Genomic DNA, 16,977 nt, shown 5'->3' on the forward strand with positions numbered 1-16,977 from the left:
AGATACAGTAGAATGAAATATATCCGGTGCACTTGAGATACCATATGGCAAACGAAGGTATCTATATCTACCAAAAGGTGTATTAAACGTACACAACTTGCTACTAATATTATCCAACTTAAGCATCCAAAATGCACTGCTTGCATCAAGAGTTGAAAATATCTTACAATTATTAAACTTTGATGACACTTCATCTATAGTTGGCATTTGACAGTGTGTTCTTTGTATATACTTATTCAGGTTTCTTGGATCTAATACTACCTTTAGTCCAGAATTTTTTTTGTTTATCAAAACTAAACTGTGAACCCATTCTGTAGGTTCATTTTCTTTTACAATAATTCCATTAGCTTCCATTAATTCAAGTTCATTTTTCAAAGGATTTAACAAAGCGAATGGTACTCTACGACATGGTTCAATAATAGGCTTAGCATCTTCACTTAATGACAAATGAACTGTTGTAGGAATGTTACCAATACTACCATCAAAAAGTGAGCTATATTCATTCAAAATGCTACTAACAGAATGTACACTTTCATTAGGCCTATGCATATTTTGACCTAGAGCAATATTATTTACACTTTGGTTCTTAACATCAGACAATACCTGACCGTTGTAGGCTGCTATAAGACCTAACACGCGACAAGAATTTAAGCCTAAAATTGGCGAACATTTCACATCAACTATTACAAAAGTAATACAGAACATTTTCCTGTTGAAAGAGCAATCTAAATCTATAATACCTAGTACCGGTATTTTTTCACCAGTTAGTGTACTAAGATTTATATTTGAGGTGCGTATTAATGCCTTTGATAGGCCTAGCCTATTAAACAAATCAATTGGGATGATATTTGTCTGAGCACCTGTATCTATTTTAAAAGATATTGTGTGTTCCCTAATGTTCAAATTCTCTAGCCATTCATTAGCCCTGGATTTACACATGTAATTTTTAGGAACAGAATCATTAACTGAACATATATTACTGAATAAAAAGTTTTTGTCAATCACGTAATTAGATATAGATTCAGACGTGAGCGATACCGTATCAATTGAAAAATATTCTTGTGCACAAGTACTTTTAGAAGAACTGTCTTGCCTACCTTGCCTTATAGCTACATCTCTCGAATTAGAATCTAAACTTAGGCCTACTTCACAAACCTTTTTGGCTGATTTGCATACACTGGCAAAGTGGTTGTTTTTACCGCACTTATAGCACACTAAGCCATACGCAGAGCACTTGTTAATACCGTGATTTTTCCCACAATTACGGCAGTTTGAAATAAACTTCTTAGCACTTGTACTTTTGTTAGGCCTACCTGTCCCAGTTGATTTCTGCTGTGACGGTGGATGAAATTTGTTCCGTTGGTCCTGATGAACCTGTTTCTGTCTGAACGTTTGTGGTTGTTGGTAACCCCTCTCTCGTTGCTTATGGACGTTTACTGTATGGACATTATGTTCTGCTTCAAGTTCTCTGATGTGTTGTTTAGACAGTTCAGCAGCTTTACAGATTGCTAAAGTCTTCTCCAAGTTAATCTCCGGCTCTCTCAATAATCGTTCCCTGACATTCTGGTTTTGAGAGTTAAGCCCTGATATTAAGACATCGCAAACAAGACTTTCGCGGACAGAGTCAAATTCACAAGCAAGGCTCAAGTTAACTAAGTCTGTATAGAAACTATCGATGGATTCAGATGGCAGCTGTTTCCTATTTAGAAATTTATGTCTCAGAACCGTGAGGTTTTTCTTAGGCGAGAAATGGTTTTCAAATTTACTTACCACCACGTCGTACTTTTTTGCATCTTCGGATGAGAGGTTGAACGAATTGAAAATGTCTATGCATTTGTCACCCAAATTATGTAGTAGTAGAGCAACCTTCCTAGCGTCATTTTCAGAATTTAGGTTAGAAGCCAAGAGATAAATCTCAAATTTCTGATACCAGTGCTTCCAATTTTCGGCTAAATTGCCCTCGAAATTAAAATTCTGAAGATTGCATGGAACCATTGTGAAATTTTCAGTTTTTCTAGACACAGTCCTTTGTTCAGTTTGTTGAAGCACGTTTTCATCTTCCGACTCACTCATTGTTATAACACATTTTTATGTTAATTTATTACTCACGCACTTGAATTTATTTGTATCCCACTTATAAGACACCATGTTTCATGTTTTAAATAAAAACACAATTGAAGTTTCAATACTATTTATTATAAATTGTAATTAACATCGACAGAAATACATTTAGGCTGCAGTTAATGAGCCGACATATTTTATTCTGAATCGGAAATCAAATACACTTAAAAGAGAATACACAAAGACCAAAGAGTAATACCTCTAAACATGGACTTCACTATATACATATATCAACATATATGTATATAGTTGATAATAAAAACTCACCCTGTATATATATAAAACGCAGTCTATCCGACATTGTCGGCGTCGGTCAACGACGCAGCACACAAGTATCAAGTATCAAGAAGGCCGTGGCCTGGAGTTAAAAGCGGCCGTGGTCGAGGCTCGATGTGCGATTGCGAGATGTTTGAACAATCGAAATGTTCCTTCTCGAGATGTTCCGCTTATCGATTGTTTCGATTGCTTAGCGAGAGGTTTGTACAATCGAGATTTTTCTCTCGATTGTTGCATTCGTTAAGCTTAAACGTCTGTTCGCATCTGTCTACATTTCATTAGAGTTGTCACGAGGATGTTAGTTCTTTTTCTAGATTCTTATAGAATAGTAGACTATTATGCACAAGATATACTGTTGACATATGAAATAGAAAATTATTTTAAAGTAATGGGTAATGGTAAATAAATACTGTTAACATAACATTTATGAGAACCTTCTGTCTCTCACGAAAATCTCGTTAAAACCTTGGTAAGAACCTCTCGCCTCTCGGTTCTCTAGACGAATGCGAGATACGAGAGAAGAGAATCCTTGCTGAAACGAAACAATCGTCACGAAAATCTCGTTAAAACCTCTTGGTAAGAACCTCTCGCCTCTCGGTTCTCTAGACGAATGCGAGATACGAGAGAAGAGAAGCCGTGCTGAAACGAAACAATCGTCACGAATATCTCGGTAAAACCTCTCGGTAAAAACCTCTCGCCTCTCGGTTCTTTAGACGAATGCGAGATACGAGAGAAGAGAGGCCGTGCTGAAACGAAACAATCGTCACGAAAATCTCGTTAAAACCTCTCGGTAAGAACCTCTCGCCTCTCGGTTCTTTAGACGAATGCGAGATACGAGAGTAGAGAAGCCGTGCTGAAACGAAACTATCGTCACGAACATCTCGGTAAAACCTCTCGGTAAGAACCTCTCGCTAAGCAAAAATACAATCGAAACGTCTCGAGAGGTTCAAACAATCGAAAAGTTTCGATTGTAACATCTCGCAATCGCGCATCTATAGTCGAGACCGTCGAGACTCGGACTCGGACGGACTAGACTAGACTGAATGACTCCTGTTTTGACTCTTTATGGAATGGACCACAGAAAACATGGGATAGCCTAGGGTTCACTACGATACTCGGACAGAATACGATTGAATCGATCTAATCGTGACTCTGCGATATTTCTTTCTTACTGAAGTCGAAGTCGAATCGGTTCTATGACGACGGAATCATCGGTGGAATCATCGTATCTCGTCTCGTATCGTATCCTATGTTTGTTTGTTTACGTTAACGTGTTATGTTGTTATTGTTGACATTGTCATTTTTGTGTGCAATAGTTTATAGTTGTTGGAGGTGGCCAGGTACACGATACACGTAAATTAGATTTTAAAATGGAATTAACTTTAAAAGAGATGGAAACTTGTGCAACACACATATAACAGATTTAAATTGTTATACGCCAAGGAGATTTCGTCGGGGGCTATGTAAGGTTAAGGGAAGAATTTGACCAATTAGGTATGTTTGTCTGGCATCAAACTGATTTGCTTTTTCCACGAGAAGTACAGGTAGAAATATGTTATTACCACGAATACTTTAAGTATTCGTGGCTATTAAGTTACCTAATAAATCCATTCATGTTATTGTCTCCTTGATTTGATAATTGACTAAAATTAAATAGATTAACTTAGATTATTAACCTCTAAGCCTTGAAAGTATTAATCAGAAGATTCTGAGGAGTGGCGGTAAGGTAAGTAATTGTACCTAATAAGGTTAACGTAGGGACTTGATGAAGTTTGAAAACATTTTTAGGATTATCAGTAAGATTTAATCGGTTTCTTAAGAACATTAAAGTTATGAAAGCTTAACTTAACTTAAGTCGTTTCCTAAGATGCTGCTTAGTTGCAATTTTTGCAGTTGTCAGAGCGATTGAATCGATAGGTAGCCTACAAGTCTGTAGAGAACCTAACTTATAGCCTAGGCCTAACTTAACTTACTATCAGATGGAAATTCAGTTTAATATTTCTATCGTAGGCCTATCAGTCGAAGTTTTCACTTGATATAACTTGAATAACTTATTATTTAAGTTATTTATGCTTTTCAAAAAGACTCGTTAACACGTGCTGTGGCGGTTAAGTTGGGTACTTTGGTATTATCCGGAGGCCACCCTTACACAGCGCAGTTAAGTACTTATGTTAGGTTTGGTTTTCACAAATATGTTTGTTTGCAGGACTTTCCTAATTTCTTTATGAATCTTACAATACCAGATGAGTCATAAATTACTTTTGCACGCCATATCCCCTCAAGTACTTAGCCAGGTCATTGACCGGAGCATTCATCACTTGTTACCACCTGTATCTGGGGTATTTGGCGGGCAAAAGTAAGACTCATTTGGTATAGTTCAATTCATAACGAAACGAGGAAAGTTTTATAAACATATTTATGATAATCCAACCTATCATGACCGCCGCAGCGTGCTGCATACCTACTTGGCGGAGTATAGCGGCAGCGACGCATTCAACTCAATCCTCGCCAACATCGCTGCCTTTTTTTCTGGGAGACAGAACTCAAAGGCCGCTAATTGTAATCATGTCAAATTTGGACAGTCAGTCAATTAAAGCAGGTTTTTTCCTATTACAGTAGCCTATGTAGTTATTTTTGGACTCTCCAGTAACAAATCTCTCTAAAATAATTGGCCTCCGGATAATACCAAAGTAGGCCTACCCTAACATTTCGCTTTGGCTTAGTTCAAGTTACCGGTACGTTAGTTTTAGATAATTACAAACAAGGCCTACTGTAAGTAAATTGTATACACACAAGAGTTGATAAGTATGCTATATCTAGTAATTGTTTTTAAACAAATAAATTTACACTTGGACCTCAATTTGTAATCGTATCCTTTTTTGTAAGTTTTGTTAGCTACTTAACCTAAGTTAAGTTAATTTTAAAGATACAGCACACTGTTATAGATTGGTGGGCGATAATATTGACTAAGTTAAGTATATATACCTACTACATACAAGTTACCTAGGTAGGGCCTAACTTATATATTATAGTCAATGGCGATAATCTACTTGAGAATCCTCATAAGTTAACATCAAATCAATATTGAAATTCAATAACTTATAGGCCTACATAACTTAAATAGGCTATTGATTAAACTTACTATATTTTTTAAGTTTATTCGATAGTTTAGGCTATATTATGTAATAAGTTATTCCATCGATAATATCTTAGCTATTCTCTTTGGAATTGTAGATTGATGTTTTAAAATTGATTAACTATAAGCTTTTTAATGTTTTTGCAGGTTCATACCCTAATCAACCGACTCTAGGCCTAGTCAGATTTCAAGTTTGCGTACCTCTAACCAACATTCGTCAAATGCATTGGAGTGTGGTCACAGATCTCTCTATTACGTAATAAATAAATCCAGCGGTGAACAGGTAAGACATTTATTTGTTTAAATTGTTAATTTATAGTAGTAACATTTTCTATACAGCCTCTGATCCCATGTAGGGTTGTCATATTAGTGGTGGTTCTAGATTAGAACGTTGTGAAGGGCTATCAGGGGTGATTAACACTAGGAGGGGGTTTCAGGGGTTCACCTTAGGAAAATCTGCTATTTTTAAAACTGTTTTTACGTCTCGGACTGTGTTCCAAAACTTCTGTCACCTATTTATGACAAAATTTATGTTTAAACTTATATTTCCAGAGTCAGATTCTAATGGGGAGGGCTCTTGCTCCTACAGCCCTCCACCCCTTGGAACCGCCCACTGCATTATAGCAGGGGTGCCCATCCCCCCCTAGACTCATGACGCACCCCCCCCCCAATTGAGCAACAGCCCCCCCCCCCATAAATGATGTACACAATCATTGAGAAACATTATTCCCCCGCCCAGCACTATTTGTAAAATTATAAAAGAAGTTTTATATTTTTTTTAGATATTTAAAATTCAAACCCAGTTAATCTATATCAATAAAGTTATAGTTTTTTCTGTACATTGCTCAGAATTATACATATTTTGGGTTATTTATGTTTTATACATTGAAGAAGTTGAAACATGTCTTATCTCCATTTATGTCCGTCTCTCACGGCCCAGAAGGCATTTTATGCAGCCTACTCAATGCCTACTCTAAAGAAAACTAGAGTACCGATTATGATTCTAATGGTTTAATTGTATCCACAGGATTGGCGAGAGAGTCCTTATAGCCATTAAAATATGGCCTCACTATTTTGGAAATAAAATAACGGACGATCAAAAATACAATTTTGTGTGATTTTTCTAGTTTATTTTCTCCATGTTTACTACATACGTCATTAATTTATGAAATACTAATAATCTGTTAAGAGAACACGTCATATATGAAATTACGAACAGCTGTTTTGATAAAGATTCCTTTTCCCAGCTGTCACTGATATGTTTACATAAATGTTCTTTAAGAATACTGTGTAGGCCCTGACCATTTCCAAACACGTTTGTAAGCAAATCCAAAACCAAGTGAGATTAATAGCCGTGTCGCTTTGGCTTACATAACGGGTTTGATTTATAACGAGTACTAATATGTAACTGTAAATTAAATTAAATAACTAGCCATCATCCAGGTCGGGAACCGGAGATTCTGTGTGTATCAAGTTGTACTTGAATTTTGATTACAGGGAAAAGACCGTGAATCAGTGTTGTACAGGACTGGAAAACTTATCTTTCTATATAAATAAAATTAGAGTTTTATAAGTCACCACAATTTAAGGAATTTTGTATTGGCAGATTATCCATAACGAATTGTCAGCGTCTTTCTCGAAATAACGATCCCCTCTCCCTCCCTTTAGAAACATCACAGCTCCTTTGATGAAAATGAAATGGAAACAACGCTTGCGCCAACAATCGTCTGCTCCGTTATACACTTCTGTCTGCTGTGCGCTATGTTACAACAGATTTTAGTCAGATACAACAGCTGGGGAATGATGACGATATAATGCTTAGTACACTGTGATTGAGTGATAACCATGGTAACTTTAGTAAGGCTGTGATTGGCCAATGAGTAGGCCTAAATATGGCGACTTGTTGAATTTGTGTATGAATTGAAGAGAAACCTATTAATGAACAGAAGAACAAAGAAAGAGAATAACAAGATTGTTCTCGTTACATTCTTTTTTAAGAGTGTTTTAATTATCTCTAAATATAATTTTACACTTTTTTATTACTTATCTATCAATTCCTATGCTGTGATACAGCACCTATCGGTAGCCTATCTGTCTACCATGAGCAGTACCTTATAACACTTTCTAAAGGTTCCTTTAATATTTACGTTATTTATAGCAATGTAATGTTTGGCTAGTGATTAGTTGAGTTTGAGTTAGCTACAATTTTAAACGTAGCCGTTTGTACAACTGAATCAAGATAAATTATTTGAAATTTACAATAATAATGATTGTGCAATATTGAATTTCGTTTATAAAAATGTAAATCGTGACTTAATGGCTGTTTACAGCGTTTTAATGAGTTTGTCATCTGTTTTTATACTATATTGGATTAACCGTATTTTTCATTCCCCCCCCCCCCCTCTCCCTATTAACTCAGGTAATCGAGTATACACAATAGTGTAAAGTATTGTAGCCTATGGTACTTGCTACTTGATTGCATTTTAACGAGCTTTATGTCAACAAAGCGTTCTGCTGTGTAGCTGTCTGTACCACGCGTTATCTTTTATCTATCACAGCAGTTGAGCCATCCCGTGCGCTCCCTCTCTTAGATCTCACGTCTTGCTAATCTTAAATAATAACTTTCTACACGAATCCTAAACCATCCTAAAATCCTATTTTAACTAATTTAATTCAATAATATAACTATTGTCTTATCCACTTTCTATCTGGCGATTTCGTAATGAATTTTGGATTGTCGTCACGTTGAACACTGTTGCAATTAACTTTAGCCTCCCCCCCCATTTGAATTTTTTGAGCCCCCCCCAAGAATTTCAATGACGCAGTCTGCGTCACGGCCCCCCCTTGTGGGCACCCCTGATTATAGTATTTTAATGTGGGAAAAAATTGAGAATTAATTTAGTTGGAAGATAAAATATAACGGGACAGCAACATTGGTAGAATAGGCATATAAGCTTTAACCAATTTCATGCAAATATAGGTATTTGATTAAGGTAATGTGATCATAAATAAAAGCATCTGCGGCACTATTTAAAATCAAAATTGGGCTTAAGCCTAATACAGATAAACCATTGCTATTGCTAAAAAAAACCTGCATTAGTCTTGATTTTAAAATAGGCATGGGTTATATTTTTTGTAAACCATAAGCTGTCTTTGTTCATAAAAAAAGTGAAGTTGATCTGTTAATTACTGAGAGAACCATGATTTGAGGTAGAAATAAATCTGGTCAAAAGGGGCATTTTAATTAAATTATGTTAATTTAGAAAACTGCTATCTAACTCCTACTTAAATACAAGTGAATAAAATGTTGTGGATGTTCAATGAATTTTAGCATTAGTTTGTCTGCAAATGTTAATTTCTCGAGAACATGCTCCATTCAACCCAAATAGACACTTTAAAGTTTTAACATTGCAGTCTAGCCGAGGAGAATTGTTCATTCATCCTACACGAGCCTCCTTATTTTAATAACATGTAAACATTCTCTGTTCTAGAAGACTGAAGAAGGAACATCACAGGTGCTGTTACTTAGACCTTTCTATAGCATTGATGAATATTTGTCTTGGCAGCAACTAGAGTGACTACGTTACAAGTTAAATCATCTTTCTACTGCAACTACTCCAATCAACAAAGATTTTTAATCGATAACATATTGTATTGATGCCTTTTTCAATCTTAAAAATTGTAAAATAAAGTACTCTTGTATTCTTGTATTGCATTCTTGTGTTCTTGTCCTTAATGTAAATAAGTGAACACAAATGATAGAAAAACTATTTTATATAATAATAAAAACTAAATAATTAATTGAGAGCCCTCTCGATTGGGATAACCCTATTGATATTTTACTTATTTTATCAAAACAAATACTAAAATACTCTCTTATCGTTTTGTGTTAACTATATATAATTTAAATTATTTACAAAAACATCTTAGTTATTTATTTTATTTATCTTTTATATATATTCTATTATAAATTACCACACAGTCAAGTACAAAGTTGAAGCTTGATTATAAAGTGCACTAATCATAGTAGGCCTATCAGTCAACAAAACTTAAATTGTCCACACCAAGTGGGAATATAATTATTTGAAATAAGTCTTTCCATCAATAAAATATTTAAAAAATATTTAATTGCCTTGTAAGCTCGGTAGGTACTGAAAAGTGTAGTATACTCATCACCCATTTCAATGTAAGATTTGTTCTCTTGTTTTAAAATATTTATGTTTGCTGATATAGCGTTATAAGATACAGGGAAGGTAAAGTGTGTTCTCGGTAAAATGTACTTAGATTGGTATTGAATTGTACAAAAAATTAAAGTCAAATATCCACAAACAAGCCAAAATAGAACCAACAAGTTTACCTAATAATCTACTTCAAAATAACAAGTTATTTTCATGTTTTTTGATAATTTTGTTTTTTTTTTACATTAATGAATTATTTACAAAGATGTTTGAAGTTTTTATAAGGTCAAACATGAGGAAACCCCAGCATTTTTACCTCTGCTCATAGTCCGATTATGCTAACGGAACACTACAACAAACGTTGTTTTACACGTTTGTAACAAATTTCATCATAATTGGATTATTTTTACTCTTAATTTTGACTTTGAATTATATGTGTATAGGCATAGACTAAACTAAGCAGCGCAAGTCTTAAGGGAGTATGTTTTATCTATGGTATAGGCTATAATTTACAGTAGAACCTTGATAACAAGACTTATAAGGATTATAAAATAAGACTTGTTATCAAGGTTGACTTCTTATCGAGGTTTGCAATAACATATGATTAGGGGTAAAACAATTCCAAGGGGATTTGAAAATAACCCTTGTTATCAAGGTTGACTTGTTATCGAGGTTCTACTGTATATGAATTGAACAGATGGTGCTAAAGGCTTTTAACTTGAACTGCAACTGTTACAGCAATTAAAAATTAAAATTGAAAACCAACAATGGGGTTGTATTATTTTGTTTAGAATTATTATACACCTTATTAAACATTTGGTATTATTATGCACTTCTTTTCATATTTTGAGGACCATAACAGGCCTCGGTGGTGTAGTGGATAGAGTGCCGGGCTGATAAGCCGAAGGTGCCGGGTTAGAATCCTACCCGTATCACTAATTTTTTGTCTTGGATTTTTCCATTATCAACAAGTTTGGTTAGGTTATGACAGTTTAATTTTATAATTAAAATTGAATTTGAGCCATTTATAGTTTTATTTTATGAACAGAAATAAATATATTTTTTTTATTAAACCTTAATTTGATTTTTCATTATCAGCAAGTTTGGTTAGGCTATGATAGTTTAATTTTATAATTAAAAAACTATAAAATTGAATTTGAGGCATTTATTATTTTATTTTATGAACAGAACTATTTTTTCGATTGATAAACCTTTAGATTTTTTCATTATCAGCACGTTTGGTTAGGTTATGACCGTTTAATTTCATGATAAAAAATATAAAATTGAATTTGAGGCATTTATAATTTTATTTTACGAACAAAACTAATTTTTCAATTAGTAAACCTTCATTATAGTCAATCAGCCTCCAAGCCTCCAAATGACACCGTCGGCAAAACTAATCCTGAAAAACAAATTGTACAGTTAGGTTGTAGAGGTGGATTGAGTAGATGATTTGAGTCCGATTGAAATTGAAAACTTAATACTCACAGACTCAGATCCAACAACAAACTCGAATCCGATTTTCCGATATCGATAGTGTACACAATTCAATATCGATAGTGAAATTGCAGACTCTCGATAGATCGATTCAATCGTATTCTGTCCGAGTATCGTAGTGAACCCTAGGCTATCCGAAAACATGTACGCTGGACGCGAGCCTTTCAAGACCGGAAAATGCCGCGCGTCTGCGCATGCGCAAGTAAGCGTTATTCGTAACACTTGTAACAGCTGCAGCTGTTTCAGAAAATCACACTAGTATCTCCACTGCAACTCTTGCAACAATCTACTTGAAACTGGAACGGTTCTCCCGCGCTAAACTCCAAACCATTTAATTACTGTAACTGAATGAAGAATTTTACAGATTATGTTTATGTATGTGTTACTTTACTTACTGTAACCTCTGGCACCTCCTTTATTTTATAAAATAAATTTTAAGTAACTTCTGTGGGCTACGTTACCGTTATCATCTATTTATCTATCTTCAATTGTATCCAAACATGTTTTCCAAAAGAGAAGATCCCAATTCTCATTTAATTTTTAATGGTCTAAGCTTTTTGAGGATTATTGGCATCTTGCTTATAATGGAATGTATAACTAAATGTAAATGTTCAACAAGGCTAATACATAATAATTTATTTTATTCACTAGCGCTTTCAGAAACTAGGTTTCCATTCAAAAGCGCTAGTGAATAAAACAAATTATTTTATTGGCCTTGCCTTGTTGAACATAGCTGGCTCATTAATTGGAATCCTTCTGTACTTCTCGTCCATAAACTAAAAATAAACTTTTCCACATAAACTACAAAGTACTCCAGTGTTGATGTCTTCCATTACTCGTTTTTCTCAGAATTTTCGCATTGAAGAAGGAGCACAAAATCATCGATGATAAATGACCTCCGCAACACAGCAGCAATCAAAATCTATCAATAACTAACCCCAACTTCAACTCAGACATAACTCGATCATAACATAAAGAATAACAAACGATATGAATAATAATTATGAGGAACTAGTTGCAGTTGCAGTGCAGTCAAGATAAATACTACGACAACGACGCTAGTTAGTGGTTAGTGACCGTGACTTTCTGAAATAGCTGCTGCTACGCCACCAGTTACTAGCGCATGCGCAGAAGCGCGGCATTTTCCGGTCTTGAAAGGCTCGCCTCTGGACTCTGGAGTGGACGTGGGACGTGGTTTGTTTCTGTTTGTTTACTTTTGTTTTGAGGCTGTTTGCTGTTTGGTTGGTTGGATGATATTGTTATTAACTTATCATATTCTATTTTCTATTTCAGGTCAGAGTTCTTGTTTTTAAGGTTTTTTAAATTAAAACCGACTACGATTCATTATTTAATGTGTTTCAATTAGTTAGAATAAAGTAAGAAGTAATAAAAATCGTCCATGTTAACTTAGTAAGAAAGAATATAACAAAAGGGTAAGAAGTCTGAAGTCCTCTAGGGGGTGTTTATTTTGTGTTGGCCTAGGCCTAGGACTAGGAGTAGGCCCTATTCCATGCTTGTGTAAGCCCACATATTGTGTTGATTGCAGGATGGTGTCAAATTGTTGATTTTCCTGATCACTTCACAAATGATTCAATCAGCTGTTATGTTTTGAAAATCCTGATTGACGTATAACAGATGAATGCCCTAAATAATGAAATGAAATGAAACCAGTGCTTTATTTTCATTAAAACAATGCATTACAAAATAATAAGATTTTTTCATAAATAACTCTTCCATATACAAAGAAAATATCTACATACAACCTTGAATCACTTTTATTCTATCGTGTTTTACCTTAATATAATTTTGTTTTTTTTAACTGCACTATATCAGCATTAGCCCAAAGGACTGTCAGCTGGGCTGGCAGCTTTCATACAAAATATTTTTATTTTCTCCTTATTTTCCATTATTCCCTGCAACACGTTAGGATGGCAAACAATGTATTTTTGTGTTTTTTTATGCAAAATTAAATTCTGACACAAGCTCATATCTATATTTCCATGCATTAATTAAATAACATCCTAGACTTCGCCAGTCCCTACCATTTAAATATGAGTGTAAATCTTCCCTAGTAAGTTCTTTTTTTTTAAGAAAACGTTTCCTTACACCTGCAAGGATTGGACACCTACAGATATAATGAAATACATCCTCGTTTTCCCTTAAATTACATAAACTGCACACGTAATTTTGATCACCTATCCAAGGCTTGTAGTTTAGATAAATTACTCTAACTCGTGCTTTGTAAATCCATTTTATCGCCCTTAGAGATAAATTAGCATTGATATAGGACGAGTTACCCAATTCCAAGTTCAAGGTTGCATATGTTTGGTGATAACGCGATCCTAAAGCCGCTTCCAAATTCGCCCGATATTCTGCCTCTCTGACTGATTCTAGGACACCTAACAATGCCGATTGTATACTTACCGGATCAGTATCCATTTCCACCACTACGCCATGCGCGCGCCCTAGCTTCCGCCATTCTTCACACCAATACACATTCTTTTCAATTACCTGTTTCGCCAGTATATGCGGTAACCGGTCTTCAGCAAGGGATAAGACTCGAACTAAGTAATTTAGATTACTATGTAAAGTGTACAAATATACTGATTCTGCTCCTGTTTCTAAATATAGCGCATAATTAGGTGTATTATTAGGCAATTGAAAGATTTTCTTAATAAACATTTTCAAAACCCCTTCAATTTTATCATTCTTTTGATATCCCCAAACCTGACAGCCATAACACAGAATTGATTTAACTACCGCATTAAAGCAACTAAACTTTCTTTCCAACGAAATTCTACTACTGACAAAGAATTTATACCGGAGATATTATTGATTGCTAACTTTGCACTTCTTGATTTTGAGCTCATCTGATGTTCCCACGTTAACTTGGAAGTTAACTCTACCCCTAAATATTTATAACTGTTCACTACTTCAATATCTCTTCTTTTAAAAGTCCATTTTTCGTTTTCCTTTAACTTACCTCCATTTCTAAAAACAATAATTTTTGACTTATTTAGATTTAGTTGTTAGTTCCATGTATCACAATACTTTTCTAGATTATTGATCATAAACTGTAAACTTGTGGCAGTCGGTGCTAGCAGAACTACATCGTCTGCATAGGCCTACATTAAAATGTTTACTTTCTTTCACCCAAAAATACAGCCAGGAGTAGGCCCTATTCCATGCTTGTGTAAGCCCACATATTGTGCTGATTGCAGGATGGTGTCAAATTGTTGATTTTCCTAATCACTTCACAAATGATTCAATCAGCTGTTATGTTTTGAAAATCCTGATTGACGTATAACAGATGAATGCCCTAAATATATTTAGGCAATGTAAAAGGAGGGCTGCACTTTACTTTAGGTCCTACACAAACAACCGAATGAAAATATCGACTATTCGATTGTTTCATTCGATATATCGTTTGGTTAGTTAGGTTAGGTTAACTGTCGAATGAGGTTAATTACCTATCGAATAATCGATATATCGATCGATATTTTCGTTCGAATGAGTGTAGGACCTAAAGTAAAATGCAGTCAAAAGGAGTAAGAATTGTTTAAATGGAGAAAAGTGGTCATGCATTACAAAAAGTACACATTTTTCTGTATTTATTTATATCCATTCTAACGTATCATCAAAAACTGCATAAAATTTATAAAATTTGTTGTCTCTTGAAATTTCTTTTTTTAAGTTAACGACTTTTGCACAATTTGGCATAACATATTTAAAATGGTGGCCATTTTAAAACGGTTTACTTTTTACGGTTTAGTTTTAGTATAATTTTAACCAAAAATAAATCTTAATAAGATAAACATTTTCGCAAAATCTCAACGCTGTATCTCGAACCGTTTTTAAGTTTTTTTAACACATAAATACAGACAGACGATAAACTAGGCACCACAGACCGATGTTCCAGGGCATAAAATAACATGTTAACTGTCTGTGTTAAGTGTCGCCCAGTGCTGAGATTTTGTCGCCCAGTGGCTAGGGTGAGTGCACCAGTGAATGACCGTTTAAGGTTGACTTTTTACTTGTCATGAAAGTATTGTTGTCTGAATATTACTAAGTCTTTACTAAGTTTAGTGGCTTACGATTCTTACAACCTAGTTAAAGTGATTGTGTTTATTTTTTATTGTGTTTTTACGTTATTAAGTTGGCTGTTTAGTAGCCTACTGAATATAAGCAAACACATCAGAGGAGTACCGTGATATGGTCTTTTTTTGGAATGGTTCATGGCAGTGCAAGAGGAGCGGAGAGATTGTATGCAGATCACTATCCGAACAGGCAATGTCCTAACGATGAGACATTCGGTGTTCAGACGGGTCGCCGGAATTTTATCCCCCTGGAATTTTACCCCCTGGGAAAAGCTGATGTCACTATGACGTAGTAACCTGAGCACTCAAAAGTTTCTTCTCGGGCGAAATTTTACCCCAGTGGATTTGGAAGTCTAATGAAAATAGACAGAGTGTGATTAATTATTAGCAATAAAAACTGGAATTTTACCCCCTGTCCATATAACTAGCATTTAGAGAACTGAAGATGTATGGGCCGGGTTTTTACCCCCCGTTATTTTACAACCTAGCCGGATATAGAAATTATTAAGAAAGATTGATTTTCTTATTTCTGTTTTTATTTAATTGTAAACATTTTATTATTAAGTAGCCTATCTTTATTTATTTATTTTGTCCTCTCAACAAAGTAAACCGAATTTGCTGTTTAATTTTGATGTTTGGGATTTGCGTTTGGGGCCAACTGTTGGTTTATAAGTATCTAAAATAAACTGAGTAGCTCATTTAAATGATAATTGGGTGAACATTTCTTAAGCGATTTCATTGTACCACCGTGAAACACAATGTAGGCCTATTTAGTTTCTGTAGTACGATAACACAAAAGAAAACATTGTTTTACCATGGTTGTATAATAAATCGTAAAAAAAATCTTCAAAACAATTACTTTTTAGATGTTTGTTGATACGTCATATAAACCAACAGTTGGCTTCATAGATCGAATCCTGATTCTCGGATCTCAAAATTACAATTAAAAACCTGTTCGATTAGTTGATGTTATGAATAGGCCTAAATTATGATAGGCTACTTAATAATAAAATATTTATTATTAAATTAAAACCGAATGAAGATAATTAACCATTCTCACTAATTATTTATATATCTGGCCAGGGGGTAAAATTCCGGGGGTAAAAATCTAGGCCGTACATTTTGAGCTGACCTCATGAAGGGGGTAAAAGTCCGGGGGTAATATTCCGCCCCGTACACTCTAGGTTTTTATTATTTGATGTGTTCTGATTAAATTCACAACCGTGAAAATATGCGTTTGATTCCATGTTTAATCCATCAAACTGATGTCGCAAAACTCAAAAGTTCGTAACCGGAATTTTACCCCCTGATTTGTGACGTCACGTTTGCCCAGAGTAAACTCCAAGGGTATAAAAATCCGATACCCCGTTCAGACATGTATGGACAACAATACAATAAATAAATAAATAACGAAAACAAACTATTCAATCAACTGTTATTTTTAAACTTCCATCGGGCGCATGGAAGTTACCTTCAGGTCACTACTTTTTTCGTTATAAAAACCACATGTGTTTGCAGGGCTGTCGCCTAATTTACCTCACACACCTCTTTTGCAGAATCGGGTTTGTCTACTCTTACTCCTTTCCCAGTTGTCAGTCGACCTTGGGGAGTGGTTCGCGTCACTACTGGAAGTAGCTTCTGTGTGCGTCCTGTGATGTAACGGGTTTCCTGG

At 34.8% G+C, this 16,977-nt stretch overlaps 2 long non-coding RNA genes across 2 annotated transcripts in view; both read left to right on the forward strand.

Annotated features, from left to right (window-relative positions):
• Positions 1–3,947: 3,947 nt before the first annotated feature.
• Positions 3,948–9,243, forward strand: LOC128982879 (uncharacterized). The gene is made up of 3 exons (XR_008489753.1): positions 3,948–4,123; positions 5,681–5,816; positions 9,025–9,243. It is a non-coding gene; the product is annotated as an uncharacterized LOC128982879 (long non-coding RNA).
• Positions 9,244–12,439: 3,196 nt separating this feature from the next.
• LOC128982880 (uncharacterized) overlaps positions 12,440–16,977 on the forward strand; it is a 38,171-nt gene continuing 33,633 nt past the window's right edge. Inside the window, exon 1 of the long non-coding RNA XR_008489754.1 lies at positions 12,440–12,641. This is a non-coding gene — a long non-coding RNA (uncharacterized LOC128982880). The remainder of the gene's footprint in view (positions 12,642–16,977) is intronic.

This window comes from Macrosteles quadrilineatus, unplaced genomic scaffold (assembly GCF_028750875.1).
Source record: "Macrosteles quadrilineatus isolate MER2022 unplaced genomic scaffold, UCM_ALF_1.0 Scaffold_1__1_contigs__length_201487025, whole genome shotgun sequence".
In the NCBI taxonomy this organism is placed as follows: Eukaryota; Metazoa; Arthropoda; class Insecta; order Hemiptera; family Cicadellidae; genus Macrosteles; species Macrosteles quadrilineatus.